Raw genomic sequence first — 19,077 nt, 5'->3', positions numbered from 1 at the left:
TCCGCTCTCCAACATATCCTTCAACTGCTTCCTAAGCTCCACAAGCTCAGGTTGCGACATTCTGTATGGTGCCCTGGCGGGCGGCCTCGTGCCAGGCACCAACTCAATCTCGTGATCCACTGCCCTCTTCGGCGGTAGCTTCCGAGGCAGCTCGTCTGGCATCACGTCTTCAAACTCCATCAACAGTTTCTTAATGCCGCCCGGGATGGGCCCTGACACCTCTTCTATTTCATCAAGGCAAAGAGTGCACAAGTAGGATGGTTCATTCCGCTTGCGACCCTTCTCAAACTGCATGGCCGACAAATTCCTCTCTCCAGTACGTCCGGCCAAGGTAGGGATGACACACGGTTTTGCTCCCATCATCATCAGCGAGTCGACATGGGGTAGAACAGCTGTGCGTGTATCCCGTAGAAATTCAAGCCCGAGGATAAGCTTGAAATCGTCCATTACCACAACCGAAAGATTGGTCTTTCCTTCATAAGCACCAACCTTAATCTGCACAGACTTGGCTACACCGGCAATGGGTTGTGCAGCCGAGTTGATCGCCTTCACACGCCCAACTCCCTTCTCCAGCACGAGCCCGAGTCTCGCCACTTCGGCGCTCGCAAGGTAGTTGTGAGAGGCTCCAGTGTCGATCATGGCTCGAATCGGCTTGCCATGAATCTTCACATCAACGAACATCAACCCTTTCTTCCTAGGAATCCGGGGCTGAACATCTTCTTCTTTCTTCTCCGGCTGCTCCACAGTAAGAGCCGGGACAGTCTTTGTCGCAAGGGGTGGCACAACTCTCTTCGCCGCCACCATAGAGACTGTGTTGCACCATTGGGATACGGCCCCCAAGTTGTCCTCATCCTCCTCCGTGTCATGCTCACCACCTGCCTCTGCTTGTGGCTCCACACTCTTTGAGGATGACGCATTGTCGGCAAAGGTCGTTGCCAATGCATTCAACACCCGTCTCTTCGGGCAATCCCGATACCCATGCGGACCATCGCAGAAGAAACACCCTCTCCTCCTCTCGGGTGCTCCCTGTTTGTTCTCCTGGGGCCTGTTCCTGTCTAAACTGCCCTGTGAGCCATTCTGAGCGTGGGGCTTCTGGTCTCCCCCACCTCTGTTGAAGATATTCCTGAACGATTTCATCCCATTCGACTTATTCTGTGCAGGACCAGGCGTCGCCTGCCTATCCTTCCGAGTCTCTTGGTTGAAATCTGCCAGGCGTTCGGCCGCGATGATAGCCGAACTCAAATCAGTCACTCGTTGCCTCTGCAACTCGTTTCTCGCCCACTGTTTCAAGCCTTCCATGAAAGTGAACAGCTTGTCCGCCTCCGACATGTCTCGGATGTTCAGCATCAGCGCTGAGAAAGCTTTGACATATTCCCGCACGGAACCTGTATGTTCAAGCTTTCGCAATGCCCTCCTGGCATTGTACTCCACATTCTCGGGGAAGAACTGCTCTCTAATCGCCTCCCGTAGAAGAGCCCACGTGTCGAGCTGTATTTGATGAGCCTGGATTTCCGCAAACTTGGTCCGCCACCACAGCTTTGCGTCACCAGTCAGGTACATGGTCGCAGTCGCAACCTTCCTTGCCTCGTCCCGCACGTCTGCCGCAAGGAAGTACTGTTCCATGTCGAAGAGGAAGTTCTCGACCTCCTTCGCATCACGCTCACCGCTATAGGCCTTCGGTTCTGGTATTCGAAGCCTAGCACCGGGGTCGTGAGCAATCATAGGCGTGCTACCCACTGCACGCTGGAGCAATCCAATCTGAATGGACATCTGCTCCATGTCACGCCGCATATCGGCAATGCTGTCGTTTCCGAATACGCCAGCCATCTCCTGAATCACGTGCCGACACTCGTCCAACTCCGAATTCAGCACCGTGATCTCAGATTCTAGAGAAGAGACCTTCGTCTCCAATTCCACCAACCGGGAGTGTCCGTCCTCCGGGTTCTCAGCTCTCTCGCTGGTTGAAGCTGCGGCATGTCGCGGGCTTTCCGGATCTTGCCCCGATGCCCTCGCAGCAGTAGCGGTCCGCCTCGGCCCCATCGTGGCACGAGGCTCTGATACCACCTCTCACGAGGCGCCTATCACACAGCGCGTCGTGTGGCTAGTAGTCCGCTGACTACGTCCGCCAATACCTCCGCTCGGCACAAATGCAGCGCGCCGAATATATCAGGGTCGGGAGGAGCAAATCACAAAACAGTAAATTGCGCACGCGGATTCAGAAAAACCAAATTGCATTGAACTGAAAATGCGTATACAATGATCAACGATGCTAGAGCAAGGGGATCGCCTTGAGGGGGACTCTAACACGTCACTAAACCAAGCTTCTTGAACTCATTCCCCCCTATAATAGGCTTAAAAAAATAAATCCTATTGTCTACACTAGACACTAGAAAAGCTGAAATTTGCAACTCAAGAGGCGTAACGTCCCCTTGAGGAATTTAAACAACATAAAGCAAATAACAAAGCAGTAACAAAGCAATAAAAGGCCTACACCTAAGACTCTAACACAGTTGGGTGTCCGTCGTCTGTCGATGAAGGCTGAGTGGTCGGCCATGTAGAACGGTTGAGTGGCCGAAGTGCACGTCACGGGGGCCTAGTGTGCGGGCAGCCCGTGACACCGTGGGAGGGGGTGTGATAGTGAACAGTGTTAGAAAAGGGAGTTTAGTGAGAATCGGAGATGTAAATTTACCTGTAGACCTTATAGTGCTGGATTTGAAGGAGTTTGATGTGATTCTGGGGATGGATTGGTTAGCGCAACATAAAGCAATAGTTGACTGTTATAAAAAGGAAGTAATGATCGAATGTTCTGGCGAATCAAAAGTAATATTGGTGGGGGATCGTCAGGTAGTACCAGTTTGTGTAATATCAGCTATGGAGGCAAGACGATTGATGTTAGAGGGTTGTGAAGCATATCTAGCCCATGTGGTAGATACCGAAAAGGTTAATCCCACATTAGAGGAAATCCCAGTAGTGAGAGACTTCCCTGAAGTATTTCCTGATGACTTACCAGGATTGCCACCGCATAGGGAAGTTGATTTTGCCATAGAAACTCTTCCAGGAGTTGCCCCAATTTCTATTGCGCCGTACAGAATGGCTCCAGTGGAATTACACGAGCTCAAAAAGCAAATTGAAGAATTATTGGGGAAAGGATTTATCAGGCCGAGTACTTCGCCGTGGGGAGCACCAGTGCTGTTTGTGAAGAAGAAAGATGGGAGCATGAGGTTATGCATCGACTACCGGCAATTAAACAAAGTAACAGTGAAGAATAAATATCCATTGCCGAGGATTGATGACCTGCTAGACCAGCTAAAGGGAGCTACAATATTTTCAAAGATCGATTTGAGGTCTGGGTATTGGCAGTTGAGGATTGCAGAGAATGACATACCGAAGACAGCTTTCCGTACTCGTTATGGTCATTATGAGTTTCTGGTGATGCCTTTTGGGTTAACAAATGCACCAGCGGCATTCATGGCATTAATGAACCGTATATTTCAAGAATATCTGGATCACTTCGTTATTGTGTTTATAGATGACATTTTGGTATACTCGAAGGATAGAGATGAGCATGAGCAACATTTGAGGATAGTCTTACAGATTTTGAAAGAGAAGGAATTATATGCTAAGTTAAGCAAATGTGAATTTTGGGTAAATCAGGTGGTTTTCCTTGGGCATGTAGTATCTGGTGATGGGGTTATGCCTGATCCTTCAAAAGTAAAAGCTATTATGGAGTGGAGAGTGCCAAAGAATGCTACTGAAGTCCGAAGCTTCTTAGGGTTGGCTGGATATTACAGGAGATTTGTTGAGGGTTTCTCTATAATTGCCGGTCCTCTAACCAAGTTGCTAAGAAAGGGGGTAGAATTTCAGTGGACGGAACAGTGTTAACAAAGTTTTGATGAGTTGAAGAAGAGACTGACCTCCAATCCAATTTTGGTGTTGCCATCTGGTAGCGGTGGATATATAGTGTATACAGATGCTTCTAAACGGGGTTTGGGATGTGTGTTGATGCAAAACGGAAAGGTAATTGCTTATGCGTCCCGTCAATTAAAGAACCATGAATTAAATTTTTCTACACATGACTTAGAGTTAGCCGCGATTGTGCATGCCCTGAAGATCTGGAGACATTACTTGTACGGAGAAAAATTTCAGATCTTTACTGACCATAAAAGTTTGAAATATATCTTGACACAAAAGGAATTGAATTTGAGACAGAGAAGGTGGATAGAATTGCTGAAGGATTATGATTGCACTATTGACTTCCATCCAGGGAAAGCGAACGTGGTAGCAGATGCCTTGAGTAGAAAGAGTTCAAGTACATTAGCCAATCTGGGGAGTCACAATCAGACATTGCTACTGGAGATGAGGTCTATGAATACGAAACTAGAGGTTGATCAGGTAGCGGGTTTATTGGCAGCCTTGCAAATTAAGCCAGACTTTGTGGATCAGATCAAAGAAGCACAGACTCGAGATGCTTTCTTATTACGAATGTTGGAAAGAATAAGACTTGGTAAGAAAACAAATTTTTCAATAAGAGGTGATGGAGTACTAGTGAATGGGGGACGAGTTTGTGTGCCTGATACAGATGGGTTACGCGAAGCAATTTTGCAGGAAGCTCACAATTCACCATATGCGATGCACCCTGGTACTACAAAAATGTATCGAAATTTAAGACCTTACTACTGGTGGCAGACAATGAAGAAGGATGTGGCTGAATTTGTGGCTAAATGTATGACATGTCAGCAAGTAAAGGCAGAACATCAGGCACCAGCAGGTAAACTGCGACCTCTATCAATACCAGAATGGAAGTGGGAGAAGATCACTATGGATTTTGTCGTGGGGTTGCCACGTACGTTCAGGAAGCATGATGCTATTTGGGTAATTGTGGATAGATTGACAAAATCTGCTCATTTCTTGCCGGTACGAATAACTGATTCTCTGGATAAGTTAGCTGAATTATACATTTCTGAGATAGTGAGATTACATGGAATCCCTATATCAATTGTGTCAGACAGAGATCCCCGATTTACGTCACGCTTTTGGGAAAGTTTACAAAGGGCATTGGGCACAAAGTTACATTTCAGTACCGCATTTCATCCTCAAACAGATGGCCAATCAGAAAGAACGATACAAACCCTAGAAGATATGATGAGAGCTTGTACAATGGAGTTTAAGGGCAACTGGGATGATCATCTACCTCTAATGGAGTTTGCATATAATAACAGTTTCCACTCTAGTATCGGTATGGCTCCATATGAAGCTTTATATGGAAGAAGGTGTCGCAGTCCGATTTGCTGGGATATAGAAGGACTAAGACAACTAGAAGGTCCTGAACTGGTGCAGGAAACAGTGGAAAAGGTACAAGTGGTTAAGAAGTGTTTGAAGGCAGCACAAGATCGACAAAAAAGTTATGTTGATCAACACCGAAGAGAGATGGAGTACGAAGTAGGTGATAAGGTTTTCCTGAAAATATCTCCTTGGAGGGGAATTCTGAGGTTTGGCAGGCAAGGAAAGCTAAGTCCGAGATACGTTGGGCCATATGAAATTATTGAAAGAATCGGACCACTAGCGTATCGACTGGCATTACCGGCGGAGTTATCACAAATACATGATGTTTTCCATGTTTCGATGCTGCGACGATATCGGTCTGATCCTAGCCACATTATTCATGAGCCGGAGATAGAGATTTCTGAGGAGTTAACATATGTGGAGGAGCCTGCAGAGATTTTGGATAGAAATGTAAGGAAATTAAGAAATAAAGATATACCGATGGTAAAGGTAAGATGGAGTCATCATTCTCCGAGGGAGGCGACTTGGGAGGTTGAGGAGCATATGAAAGAGAAATATCCCTATTTATTCCATTGAGCGGGTAAGTTACTTAAATTTCGGGGACGAAATTTTCATTAGGAGGGGAGAATTGTGACGTCCGTAGAATTTTTTATGTAATTGGTAGACTAATTGGTAATTATTAGAAATCTAGATGTAATTAGTAAATAAATTATAGATTGAATTTGGAATATAATAACACTTGAACGGATTAAATTGGAGTTCGTTATAATATTTAGGGCAAATTATATTAATTAGAAAATTAGAAAGGACGTAATTGGTATTTTAAGAAAAGTTTAATTAAATATATAAAATAATAATAATAATATTATGTATATAATAATATAATATATATATATATAAAGTGAAGAGAGAGAGAGAGAGAGTTGTGAGTGTGAGGCGGTGGGCTTTTTGTTCTTTCTCATTATAAAATAAAACACATACACATTTTATACAAGCAAACACATATTCCAAGCACACACACACATAATACAAACTCACACACACACATTCATATACACACAGCGACGCACACACACATTTCGGAAAAACAGAGGTACGAAAATTGTAATTTAATTTCTATTAATTTATATAATTATATTATTATATACATAATATTATTATTATTATTTTATATATTTAATTAAACTTTTCTTAAAATACCAATTACGTCCTTTCTAATTTTCTAATTAATATAATTTGCCCTAAATATTATAACGAACTCCAATTTAATCCGTTCAAGTGTTATTATATTCCAAATTCAATCTATAATTTATTTACTAATTACATCTAGATTTCTAATAATTACCAATTAGTCTACCAATTACATAAAAAAATTCTACGGACGTCACAGGTCGGACAAGGCGCGCGCGCGCGCGCGTTGGCACGGGCAGCCTGCGCGCGCGCGCAGGCCGGCACCGGCCGCGCAGGCGCGCGCGCGCATGCCGGCACAGGCCGCGCAGGCGCGCGCGCGCAGGCCGGCACAGGCCGCGCAGGCGCGCGCGGGCAGGCCGGCGCAGGCCGCGCAGGCGCGCGCGGGCAGGCCGGCGCAGGCCGCGCAGGCGCGCGCGCAGGCCGGCACGGTCCGCGCAGGCGCGCGCGCGCAGGCCGGCACGGTCCGCGCAGGCGCGCGCGCGCAGGCCGGCACGGTCCGCGCAGGCGCGCGCGCGCAGGCCGGCGCAGGCCGCGCAGGCGCGCGCGGGCAGGCCGGCGCAGGCCGCGCAGGCGCGCGCGGGCAGGCCGGCGCAGGCCGCGCAGGCGCGCGCGCAGGCCGGCACCGGCCGCGCAGGCGCGCGCGCAGGCCGGCACGGTCCGCGCAGGCGCGCGCGCGCAGGCCGGCACAGTCCGCGCAGGCGCGTGCGCGCATGCCGGCCCAGGCCGCGCAGGCGCGCGCGCAGGCCGGCACGGTCCGCGCAGGCGCGCGCGCGCAGGCCGCACAGGCCGCGCAGGCCGGTACAGTCCGCGCAGGCGCGCGCGCGCAGGCCGGCACATGCCGCGCAGGCGCGCGCGCGCAGGCCGGCACATGCCGCGCAGGCGCGCGCGCGCAGGCCGGCACAGTCCGCGCAGGCGCCCGCGCGCCCGGCAGTGCCCGCACTGGCGCCCGCGCGCAGGCCGGCACAGTCCGCGCAGGCGCGCGCGCGCCCCGCCCGGCAGTGCCCGCGCGCGGCCGCCCGGCAGTGCCCGCGCAGGCGCGCGCGGCCCCGCCCGGCAGTGCCCGCGCAGGCGCGCGCGGCCACGCCCGGCAGTTCCCGCGCAGGCGCGCGCGCGCCCGCCCTGCAGTGCCCCCGCAGGCGCGCGCGCGCCCGCCCGGCAGTGACCGCGCAGGCGCGCGCGCGCCCGCCCTGCAGTGCCCGCGCAGGCGCGGGCGGCCCCGCCCGGCAGTGCCCGCGCAGGCGCGCGCGCGCCCGCCCGGCAGTGCCTGCCTGCGCGCGCGCGCCGGCAGCCTCCGCGCAAGCGTTTTTTTTTTTTTTTAATAATTAAAATAATTAAATAAAGATTCTCATAACTCAAAAATAAATTATTTCAACAAAAATGAATTAATCATGTGATTTTTAGGTGACGCAAAAATTTTCATGCAGTGGACGCCCGAGGCGCGCTCGCGCACGTCGGCAGTGCCCGCACAGGCGCGCGCGCGGCCGTCGGCACTGTCCGTACAGACGCGCGCGCGCACGTCGGCAGTGGCTGCCTGCGCGCGGCCGTCGGCAGTGGCTGCTGCGCGCGCCCGCCCGGCAGTGCCCGCCTGCGCGCGCGCGCCCGCCCGGCAGTGCCCGCCTGCGCGCGCGCGCCCGCCCGGCAGTGCCCGCCTGCGCGCGCGCGCCGGCAGCGTCCGCGCAAGCGTTTTTTTTTTTTTTTTTTTTTAATAATTAAAATAATTAAATAAAAATTTTCATAACTCAGAAATAAATTATTTCAACAAAATTGAATTAATCATGTGATTTTGAGGTGACGCGAAAATTTTCATGCAGTGGACGCCCGAGGCCCGGCGTCCGCGCAAGCTTTTTTTTTTTTTTTTTTTTTTTAATAATTAAAATAATTAAATAAAAATTTTCATAACTCAAAAGTAAATTATTTCAACAAAAATGAATTAATCATGTGATTTTGAGGTGACGCGACGCCCGAGGCGCGCGCGCGCGCACGTCGGCACGGGCTGCCTGCGCGCGCACGTCGGCAATGCCCGCACAGGCGCGCGCGCGGCCGTCGGCACTGTCCGTACAGGCGCGCGCGCGCACGTCGGCAGTGGCTGCCTGCGCGCGGCCGTCGGCAGTGGCTGCTGCGCGCGGCCGTCGGCAGTGGCTGCTGCGCGCGCACGTCGGCAGTGTCCGCGCGAACGTGAACTCTCCAGTTTTTTTCACAATTATTTTTCAAATATTTGGGACGCACAATATAACTGAATATAATAAAATAAATATTTCGCGATACAAATACGATACGTAAAAAATTAAAATATTATTCTATTGTGTCTTCATATTTTTCCCATTTTTTTCCTTTTATTTATTATTTTTTTAATAATTAAAATAATTAAATAAAAATTTTCACACCTCAAAAATTAATTATTTCAACAAAAATGAATTAATCATGTCATTTTGAGGTGACGTGCAAATTTTCATGCAGTGGTCGGCGAAGGCGCGCGCGCGCGCGCAGGCCGGCACTGGCCGCGCAGGCGCGCGCGCAGGCCGGCACGGGCCGCGCAGGCGCGCGGGGACAGGCCGGCGCAGGCCGCACAGGCCGCGCAGGTGCGCGCGCGCAGGCCGGCACAGACCGTGCAGGCGCGCGCGCGCAGGCCGGCACAGGCCGCGCAGGCGCGCGCGGGCAGGCCGGCGCAGGCCGCGCAGGCGCGCGAGCGCAGGCCGGTACAGTCCGCGCAGGCGCGCGCGCGCAGGCCGGCACAGGCCGCGCAGGCGCGCGCGGGCAGGCCGGCACACGCCGCGCAGGCATGCCGGCACAGGCCGCGCAGGCGCGCGCGGGCAGGCCGGCACACGCCGCGCAGGCCGTGCAGGCATGCCGGCACAGGCCGCGCAGGCGCGCGCGGGCAGGCCGGCGCAGGCCGCACAGGCCGCGCAGGCGGGCGCGCGCAGGCCGGCACAGGCCGCGCAGGCCGGCACAGGCCGCGCAGGCGCGCGCGGGCAGGCCGGCACACGCCGCGCAGGCCGCGCAGGCGCCCGGCAGTGTCCGCGCAGGCGCGCGCGCGCAGGCCGGCACAGTCCGCGCAGGCGCGCGCGCGCCCGCCCGAGTGCCCGCGCGGCCCCGCCCGGCAGTGCCCGCGCAGGCGCGCGCGCGCCCGCCCGGCAGTGCCCGCGCCTCTCACGAGGCGCCTATCACACAGCGCGTCGTGTGGCTAGTAGTCCGCTGACTACGTCCGCCAATACCTCCGCTCGGCACAAATGCAGCGCGCCGAATATATCAGAGTCGGGAGGAACAAATCACAAAACAGTAAATTGCGCACGCGGATTCAGAAAACCAAATTGCATTGAACTGAAAATGCGTATACAATGATCAACGATGCTAGAGCAAGGGGTTCGCCTTGAGGGGGACTCCAACACGTCACTAAACCAAGCTTCTTGAACTCATTCCCCCCTATAATAGGCTTAAAAAAATAAATCCCATTGCCTACACTAGACACTAGGAAAGCTGAAATTTGCAACTCAAGAGGCGTAACGTCCCCTTGAGGAATCTAAACAACATAAAGCAAATAACAAAGCAGTAACAAAGCAATAAAAGGCCTACACCTAAGACTCTAACACAGTTGGGTGTCCGTCGTCTGTCGATGAAGGCTGAGTGGTCGGCCATGTAGAACGGTTGAGTGGCCAAAGTGCGCGTCACGGGGGCCTAGTGTGCGGGCAGCCCGTGACATTCTCCCCCACCTGAGATAGCGACGTCCCCGGCGCTACGGAAGCACGGTACGCTTCGACAAGGGGTAGAAACGCCTTTAGGTTCGTCACTCGCTCCCAAGTGTTCTCCTCGCTGCTGCATCCCCTCCATTTCACCAAGTACTCTGTGTGGTCTTTCTTCGCGGTACTCGTCACTCGGTGATCTAGGATCGCTTCAGCCACCTTCTCCTTCATCTTCTTCAATTCGAGTTGTGGGCGGCTGGGTTGATTGCGGGTATCGTCTTCCCTGTCTGCTGAGTACTTCTTCAATTGGCTGACATGGAAGACGTTGTGGATCTTCCACCACGGCGGCAGCTCCACCTTGTATGCTACCGTCCCAATACGCCTAAGGACCGGCAAAGGACCAACATATTTCTGCATCAACCGAGGATCTCTCCCCCTTGATGACTTCGACAATCTCGGATCCGGGACCTTCACCAGCACCAGGTCTCCCGCATTGAACTCAACGAAGCGGCGATTCTGATCTGCATACTTCTTCATCCGCTTCTGAGCTGTCTCCAGGCAACTTTTAGCGATATCAACATTCTGCTTCCACTCCTGGGAGAAACTTCGAGCAAGAGGGGATCTCACACTTTGTGGGATGTCAAGAGTGTGAGGAAGGAGCGGCTGCTGCCCAGTGACGATTTCAAAAGCGCTCTTGTTAGTCGAAGAGCTCTTTTGAGCATTGAAACACAGCTGAGCGACATCCAGGAGCTTCACCCAATCCTTCTGCGTACCTCGCACAAAGTGCCGAAGGTAGTCCTCCAACATAGAATTAAAGCGTTCTGTCTGACCATCGAACTGTGGATGATAGCTCGAGCTCATGGAAAGTGTGGACCCGAGGAGTTTGAACAACTCGGTCCAGAAGACGCCAGTGAAACGGGAGTCACGATCACTGACAATATCTTTTGGCAGTCCCCAATGTTTGACGATGTGCTTGAAGAAGAGATGAGCCGTCCCTTCTGCTGTAACGTGTTTGGGTGCTGCGATGAATGTAGCATATTTTGACAAACGATCGACCACGACAATAATAGAGCCTAAGTCCCCGACTTTGGGCAATCCAGAGATGTAATCCATGGAGACGCTCTCCCATGGACGCTTTGGGATGGGAAGTGGTTGTAGCAAACCAGCCTTCTTCTGATGGTCTGCCTTGTCCTGCTGACAAATCAAGTAAGTGCGGACATACGTCTCGACATCGTCCCGCAGTTGTGGCCAATAGTAGGCCCTCTTCACCAAGGCAAACGTGCGCTCCTGTCCTTGGTGTCCCGCCCAAAGTGTGTCGTGGCATTCGGAAAGAAGTGATTTCCGTAGGTCCCCGCCTCTCGGAATATATATGCGGTTTCCCTTGGTCATCAACAATCCATCCTCAATCCAAAAGTGTCGAGCCTTGCCCTGCTCGACAAGCCGAATCAGGCCTTGCGCTGCGGGATCCCTCGGTAGTAACTCCCGCACCTGATCCTTCACAGAGATAGCAGCCGCGCTAGAGGAGAGCGCTACTATCGACTCCAAGTTCGCCAAGTCCGCCCTGCGGCTCAAGGCGTCAGCTGCGTGGTTGCTGGAGCCGGCCCGGTACTCCAACACGAAGTGAAACTCTGACAACAACTCCTGCCAACGTGCCTGCCTACTGGTCAGCTTCGGCTGCGACATGAAATGACTCACTGCAGTGTTATCCGTCCTGACCACGAAGGGAGAGCCTAACAAATAGTGTCGCCATAGTCGAACGCAATGAACTACGGCCAACAACTCCTTCTCGTGCACTGAATAACGTCGTTCAGCATCCTTCAACTTTCTGCTCTCAAAGGCAACTGGATGGCCATCTTGCATCAGAACTCCTCCTAAAGCAAAGTCTGAAGCGTCTGTCTCCACCAAGAATGGCTTTGACATATCTGGTAAGGCCAACACAGGATCTGTCATCATCGCTCTCTTCAAATCATCGAAGGCTACTTGGCATTGGGGTGTCCAATTCCAAGTCTCCGTCTTCTTCAGTAAGTCTGTCAAAGGCCGTGCGATCGCGGAGTAGTCTTTCACGAAACGCCGATAATAGTTCGCCAAGCCAAGAAATGAGCGCAAGTCATGAACATCGCTCGGCGGTCTCCACTCCTCGATAGCCTGTACTTTCTTGGGATCCATCCGAATGCGTTCTCTCTCCACGATGTGTCCCAAGAAACTGATAGTCTCCCGAGCAAACGAGCACTTCGACATCTTCACGTACAGCTCGTGCTCGCGGAGTCTCGTCAGAACCTGCCGCAAATGGTCCTCGTGCTCGGCCAAGGTTCTGCTGTATATCACAATGTCGTCCAGGTACACCACCACAAACTCATCAAGAAAACCGTGAAGTACCTGGTTCATCAAGGTGCTGAAGGTTGCGGGAGCGTTAGTCAGGCCGAAAGGCATGACAAGAAACTCGAAAGCTCCGTACCTCGTGACAACTGTCGTCTTCGCCTCATCACCCTCCTTGACTCGGACCTGCCAATAGCCCGACCTCAAGTCTATCTTCGTGAAGTAGTTCGCTCCACTCAACCGGTCGAAGCAGTCTGCCACCAACGGTATCGGGTACTTGTTCTTCACAGTGATCTTGTTCAGTGCCCGATAGTCACAACACAGGCGTAGGGAGCCGTCGGCCTTCTTCTGAAACAGGACCGGCGCTCCATACGGTGACTTCACGGGTTTGATGATTCCGCTCTCCAACATATCCTTCAACTGCTTCCTAAGCTCCACAAGCTCAGGTTGCGACATTCTGTACGGTGCCCTGGCGGGCGGCCTCGTGCCAGGCACCAACTCAATCTCGTGATCCACTGCCCTCTTCGGCGGTAGCTTCCGAGGCAGCTCGTCTGGCATCACGTCTTCAAACTCCATCAACAGTTTCTTAATGCCGCCCGGGATGGGCCCTGACACCTCTTCTATTTCATCAAGGCAAAGAGTGCACAAGTAGGATGGTTCATTCCGCTTGCGACCCTTCTCAAACTGCATGGCCGACAAATTCCTGTCTCCAGTACGTCCGGCCAAGGTAGGGATGACACACGGTTTCGCTCCCATCATCATCAGCGAGTCGACATGGGGTAGAACAGCTGTGCGTGTATCCCGTAGAAATTCAAGCCCGAGGATAAGCTTGAAATCGTCCATTACCACAACCGAAAGATTGGTCTTTCCTTCATAAGCACCAACCTTAATCTGCACAGACTTGGCTACACCGGCAATGGGTTGTGCAGCCGAGTTGATTGCCTTCACACGCCCAACTCCCTTCTCCAGCACGAGCCCGAGTCTCGCCACTTCGGCGCTCGCAAGGTAGTTGTGAGAGGCTCCAGTGTCGATCATGGCTCGAATCGGCTTGCCATGAATCTTCACATCAACGAACATCAACCCTTTCTTCCTAGGAATCCGGGGCTGAACTTCTTCTTCTTTCAGTTCCGGCTGTTCCACAGTAAGAGCCGGGACAGTCTTTTTCGCAAGGGGTGGCACAACTCTCTTCGCCGCCACCATAGAGACTGTGTTGCACCATTGGGATACGGCCCCCAAGTTGTCCTCATCCTCCTCCGTGTCATTCTCACCACCTGCCTCTGCCTGTGGCTCCACACTCTTTGAGGATGACGCATTGTCGGCAAAGGTCGTTGCCAATGCATTCAACACCCGTCTCTTCGGGCAGTCGCGATACCCATGCGGACCATCGCAGAAGAAACACCCTCTCCTCCTCTCGGGTGCTCCCTGTTTGTTCTCCTGGGGCCTGTTCCTGTCTGAACCGCCCTGTGAGCCATTCTGAGCGTGGGGTTTCTGGTCTCCCCCACCTCTGTTGAAGATATTCCTGAACGATTTCATCCCATTCGACTTATTCTGTGCAGGACCAGGCGTCGCCTGCCTATCCTTCCGAGTCTCTTGGTTGAAATCTGCCAGGCGTTCGGCCGCGATGATAGCCGAACTCAAATCAGTCACTCGTTGCCTCTGCAACTCATTTCTCGCCCACTGTTTCAAGCCTTCCATGAAAGTGAACAGCTTGTCCGCCTCCGACATGTCTCGGATGTTCAGCATCAGCGCTGAGAAAGCTTTGACATATTCCCGCACGGAACCTGTATGTTCAAGCTTTCGCAATGCCCTCCTGGCATTGTACTCCACATTCTCGGGGAAGAACTGCTCTCTAATCGCCTCCCGTAGAAGAGCCCACGTGTCGAGCTGTATTTGATGAGCCTGGATTTCCGCAAACTTGGTCCGCCACCACAGCTTTGCGTCACCAGTCAGGTACATGGTCGCAGTCGCAACCTTCCTTGCCTCGTCCCGCACGTCTGCCGCAAGGAAGTACTGTTCCATGTCGAAGAGGAAGTTCTCGACCTCCTTCGCATCACGCTCACCGCTATAGGCCTTCGGTTCTGGTATTCGAAGCCTAGCACCGGGGTCGTGAGCAACCATAGGCGTGCTACCCACTGCACGCTGGAGCAGTCCAATCTGAATGGACATCTGCTCCATGTCACGCCGCATATCGGCAATGCTGTCGTTTCCGAATACGCCAGCCATCTCCTGAATCACGTGCCGACACTCGTCCAACTCCGAATTCAGCACCGTGATCTCAGATTCTAGAGAAGAGACCTTCGTCTCCAATTCCACCAACCGGGAGTGTCCGTCCTCCGGGTTCTCAGCTCTCTCGCTGGTTGAAGCTGCGGCATGTCGTGGGCTTTCCGGATCTTGCCCCGATGCCCTCGCAGCAGTAGCGGTCCGCCTCGGCCCCATCGTGGCACGAGGCTCTGATACCACCTCTCACGAGGCGCCTATCACACAGCGCGTCGTGTGGCTAGTAGTCCGCTGACTACGTCCGCCAATACCTCCGCTCGGCACAAATGCAGCGCGCCGAATATATCAGAGTCGGGAGGAACAAATCACAAAACAGTAAATTGCGCACGCGGATTCAGAAAACCAAATTGCATTGAACTGAAAATGCGTATACAATGATCAACGATGCTAGAGCAAGGGGTTCGCCTTGAGGGGGACTCCAACACGTCACTAAACCAAGCTTCTTGAACTCATTCCCCCCTATAATAGGCTTAAAAAAATAAATCCTATTGCCTACACTAGACACTAGGAAAGCTGAAATTTGCAACTCAAGAGGCGTAACGTCCCCTTGAGGAATCTAAACAACATAAAGCAAATAACAAAGCAGTAACAAAGCAATAAAAGGCCTACACCTAAGACTCTAACACAGTTGGGTGTCCGTCGTCTGTCGATGAAGGCTGAGTGGTCGGCCATGTAGAACGGTTGAGTGGCCGAAGTGCGCGTCACGGGGGCCTAGTGTGCGGGCAGCCCGTGACACCGCGCAGGCGCGCGCGGCCCCGCCCGGCAGTGCCCGCGCAGGCGCGCGCGCGCCCGCCCGGTAGTGCCCGCCTGCGCGCGCGCGCCGGCAGCGTCTGCGCAAGCGTTTATATTTTTTTTTTTAATAATTAAAATAATTAAATAAAAATTTTCATAACTCAAAAATAAATTATTTCAACAAAAATGAATTAATCATGTGATTTTGAGGTGACGCGAAAATTTTCATGCAGTGGACGCCCGAGGCGCGCGCGCGCACGTCGGCACGGGCTGCTTGCCCGCGCACGTCGGCAGTGCCCGCACAGGCGCGCGCGCGGCCGTCGGCATTGTCCGTACAGGCGCGCGCGCGCACGTCGGCAGTGGCTGCTGCGCGCGCACGTCGGCAGTGGCTGCCTGCGCGGGCACGTCGGCAGTGTCCGCGCGAACGTGAACTCTCCAGTTTTTTTTCCAATTATTTTTCAAACATTTGGGACGCACAATATAACTGAATATAATAAAATAAATATTTCGCGATACAAATACGATGCGTAAAAAATTAAAATATTATTCTATTGTGTCTTCATATTTTTCCCATTTTTTTCCTTTTATTTATTATTTTTTTAATAATTAAAATAATTAAATAAAAATTTTCACACCTCAAAAATTAATTATTTCAACAAAAATTAATTAATCATGTCATTTTGAGGTGACGTGCAAATTTTCATGCAGTGGTCGGCCAAGGCGCGCGCGCGCGCGGGTCGGCACGGGCTGCCTGCGCGCGGGCGCAGGCCGGCACGGTCCGCGCAGGCGCGCGCGCGCAGGCCGGCGCAGGCGCGGGCGGGCCCGCCCGGCAGTGCCCGCGCAGGCGCGCGCGGCCACGCCCGGCAGTGCCCGCGCAGGCGCGCGCGCGCCCGCCCTGCAGTGCCCGCGCAGGCGCGCGCGGCCCCGCCCGGCAGTGCCCGCGCAGGCGCGCGCGCGCCCGCCCGGCAGTGCCTGCCTGCGCGCGCGCGCCGGCAGCCTCCGCGCAAGTGTTTTTTTTTTTTTTAATAATTAAATAAAGATTCTCATAACTCAAAAATAAATTATTTCAACAAAAATGAATTAATCATGTGATTTTTAGGTGACGCAAAAATTTTCATGCAGTGGACGCCCGAGGCGCGCTCGCGCACGTCGGCAGTGCCTGCACAGGCGCGCGCGCGGCATTCGGCACTGTCCGCACAGGCGCGCGCGCGGCCGTCGGCAGTGGCTGCCTGCGCGCGGCCGTCGGCAGTGGCTGCTGCGCGCGCCCGCCCGGCAGTGCCCGCCTGCGCGCGCGCGCAAGCGTTTTTTTTTTTTTTTAATAATTAAAATAATTAAATAAAAATTTTCATAACTCAAAAATAAATTATTTTAACAAAAATGAATTAATCGTGTGATTTTGAGGTGACGCGAAAATTTTCTTGCAGTGGTAGCCCGAGGCGCGCGCGCGCCCACGTCGGCACGGGCTGCCTGCGCGCGCACGTCGGCAGTGCCCGCACAGGCGCGTGCGCGGCCGTCGGCACTGTCCGTACAGGCGCGCGCGCGCACGTCGGCAGTGGCTGCCTGCGCGCGGCCGTCGGCAGTGGCTGCTGCGCGCGCACGTCGGCAGTGGCTGCCTGCGCGTGCACGTCGGCAGTGTCCGCGCGAACGTGAACTCTCCAGTTTTTTTTCCAATTATTTTTCAAACATTTGGGACGCACAATATAACTGAATATAATAAAATAAATATTTCGCGATACAAATACGATGCGTAAAAAATTAAAATATTATTCTATTGTGTCTTCATATTTTTCCCATTTTTTTCCTTTTATTTATTATTTCTTTAATAATTAAAATAAATAAATAAAAATTTTCACACCTCAAAAATTAATTATTTCAACAAAAATTAATTAATCATGTCATTTTGAGGTGACGTGCAAATTTTCATGCAGTGGTCGGCCAAGGCGCGCAGGCCGGCACGGTCCGCGCAGGCGCGGGCGCGCAGGCCGGCACGGTCCGCGCAGGCGCGCGCGCATGCCGGCACAGGCCGCGCAGGCGCGCGCGCAGGCCGGCACGGTCCACGCAGGCGCGCGCGCGCATGCCGGCACAGGCCGCGCAGGCGAGCGCGCGCAGGCCGGCACAGTCCGCGCAGGCGCGCGCGCGCAGGCCGGCACAGGCCGCGCAGGCGCGCGCGCCCATGCCGGCACAGGCCCCGCAGGCGCGCGCGGGCAGGCCGGCGCAGGCCGCACAGGCCGCGCTGGCGCGCGCGCGCAGGCCGGTACAGTCCGCGCAGGCGCGCGCGCGCAGGCCGGCACATGCCGCGCAGTCGCGCGCGGGCAGGCCGGCACAGGCCGCGCAGGCGCGCGCGCGCAGGCCGGCACAGTCCGCGCAGGCGCCCGCGCGCCCGGCAGTGCCCGCACTGGCGCCCGCGCGCAGGCCGGCACAGTCCGCGCAGGCGCGAGCGCGCTCGCCCGAGTGCCCGCGCAGGCGCGCGCGCGGCTGCCCGGCAGTGCCCGCGCAGGCGCGCGCGGCCCCCCTGGCAGTGCCCGCGCAGGCGCGCGCGCGCCCGCCCGGCAGTGACCGCGCAGGCGCGCGCGCGCCCGCCCGGCAGTGCCCGCGCAGGCGCCCGCGGGCCCGCCCGGCAGTGCCCGCGCAGGCGCGCGCGGCCCCGCCCGGCAGTGCCCGCGCAGGCGCGCGCGCGCCCGCCCGGCAGTGCCCGCCCAGGCGCGCGCGCGCCCCGTCCGGCAGTGCCCGCGCAGGCGCGCGCGCGCCCGCCCGGCAGTGCCCGCGCAGGCGCGCGCGCGCCCGCCCTGCAGTGCCCGCGCAGGCGCGCGCGGCTCCGCCCGGCAGTGCCCGCGCAGGCGCGCGCGCGCCCGCCCGGCAGTGCCCGCCTGCGCGCGCGCGCCGGCAGAGTCCGCGCAAGCGTTTTTTTTTTTTTAATAATTAAAATAATTAAATAAAAATTTTCATAACTCAAAAATAAATTATTTCAACAAAAATGAATTAATCATGTGATTTTGAGTTGACGCGAAAATTTTCATGCAGTGGATGCCCGAGGCCCGGCGTCCGCGCAAGCGTTTTTTTTTTTTTTTTTTTTTTTAATAATTAAAATAATTAAATAAAAATTTTCATAACTCAAAAGTAAATTATTTCAACAAAAATGAATTAATAATGTGATTTTGAGGTGACGCGACGCCCGAGGCGCGCGCGCGCGCACGTCGGCACGGGCTGCCTGCGCGCGCACGTCGGCAGTGCCCGCACAGGCGCGCGCGCGGCCGTCGGCACTGTCCGTACAGGCGCGCGCGCGCACGTCGGCAGTGGCTGCCTGCGCGCGGCCGTCGGCAGTGGCTGCTGCGCGCGCCCGCTCGGCAGTGCCCGCGCAGGCGCGCGCGCCGGCAGCGTCCGCGCAAGCGTTTTTTTTTTTTTTTGTTTTTAATAATTAAAATAATTAAATAAAAATTTTCATAACTCAAAAATAAATTATTTCAACAAAAATGAATTAATCATGTGATTTTGAGGTGACGCGACGCCCGAGGCGCGCGCGCGTGCACGTCGGCACGGGCTGCCTGCGCGCGCGCGCGCACGTCGGCAGTGCCTGCACAGGCGCGCGCGCGGCCGTCAGCAC

Source organism: Sesamum indicum, linkage group LG8 (assembly GCF_026168435.1).
Source record: "Sesamum indicum cultivar Baizhima isolate 11 linkage group LG8, ASM2616843v1, whole genome shotgun sequence".
NCBI lineage: Eukaryota > Viridiplantae > Streptophyta > Magnoliopsida > Lamiales > Pedaliaceae > Sesamum > Sesamum indicum.
This window is presented reverse-complemented; position numbering follows the sequence as displayed.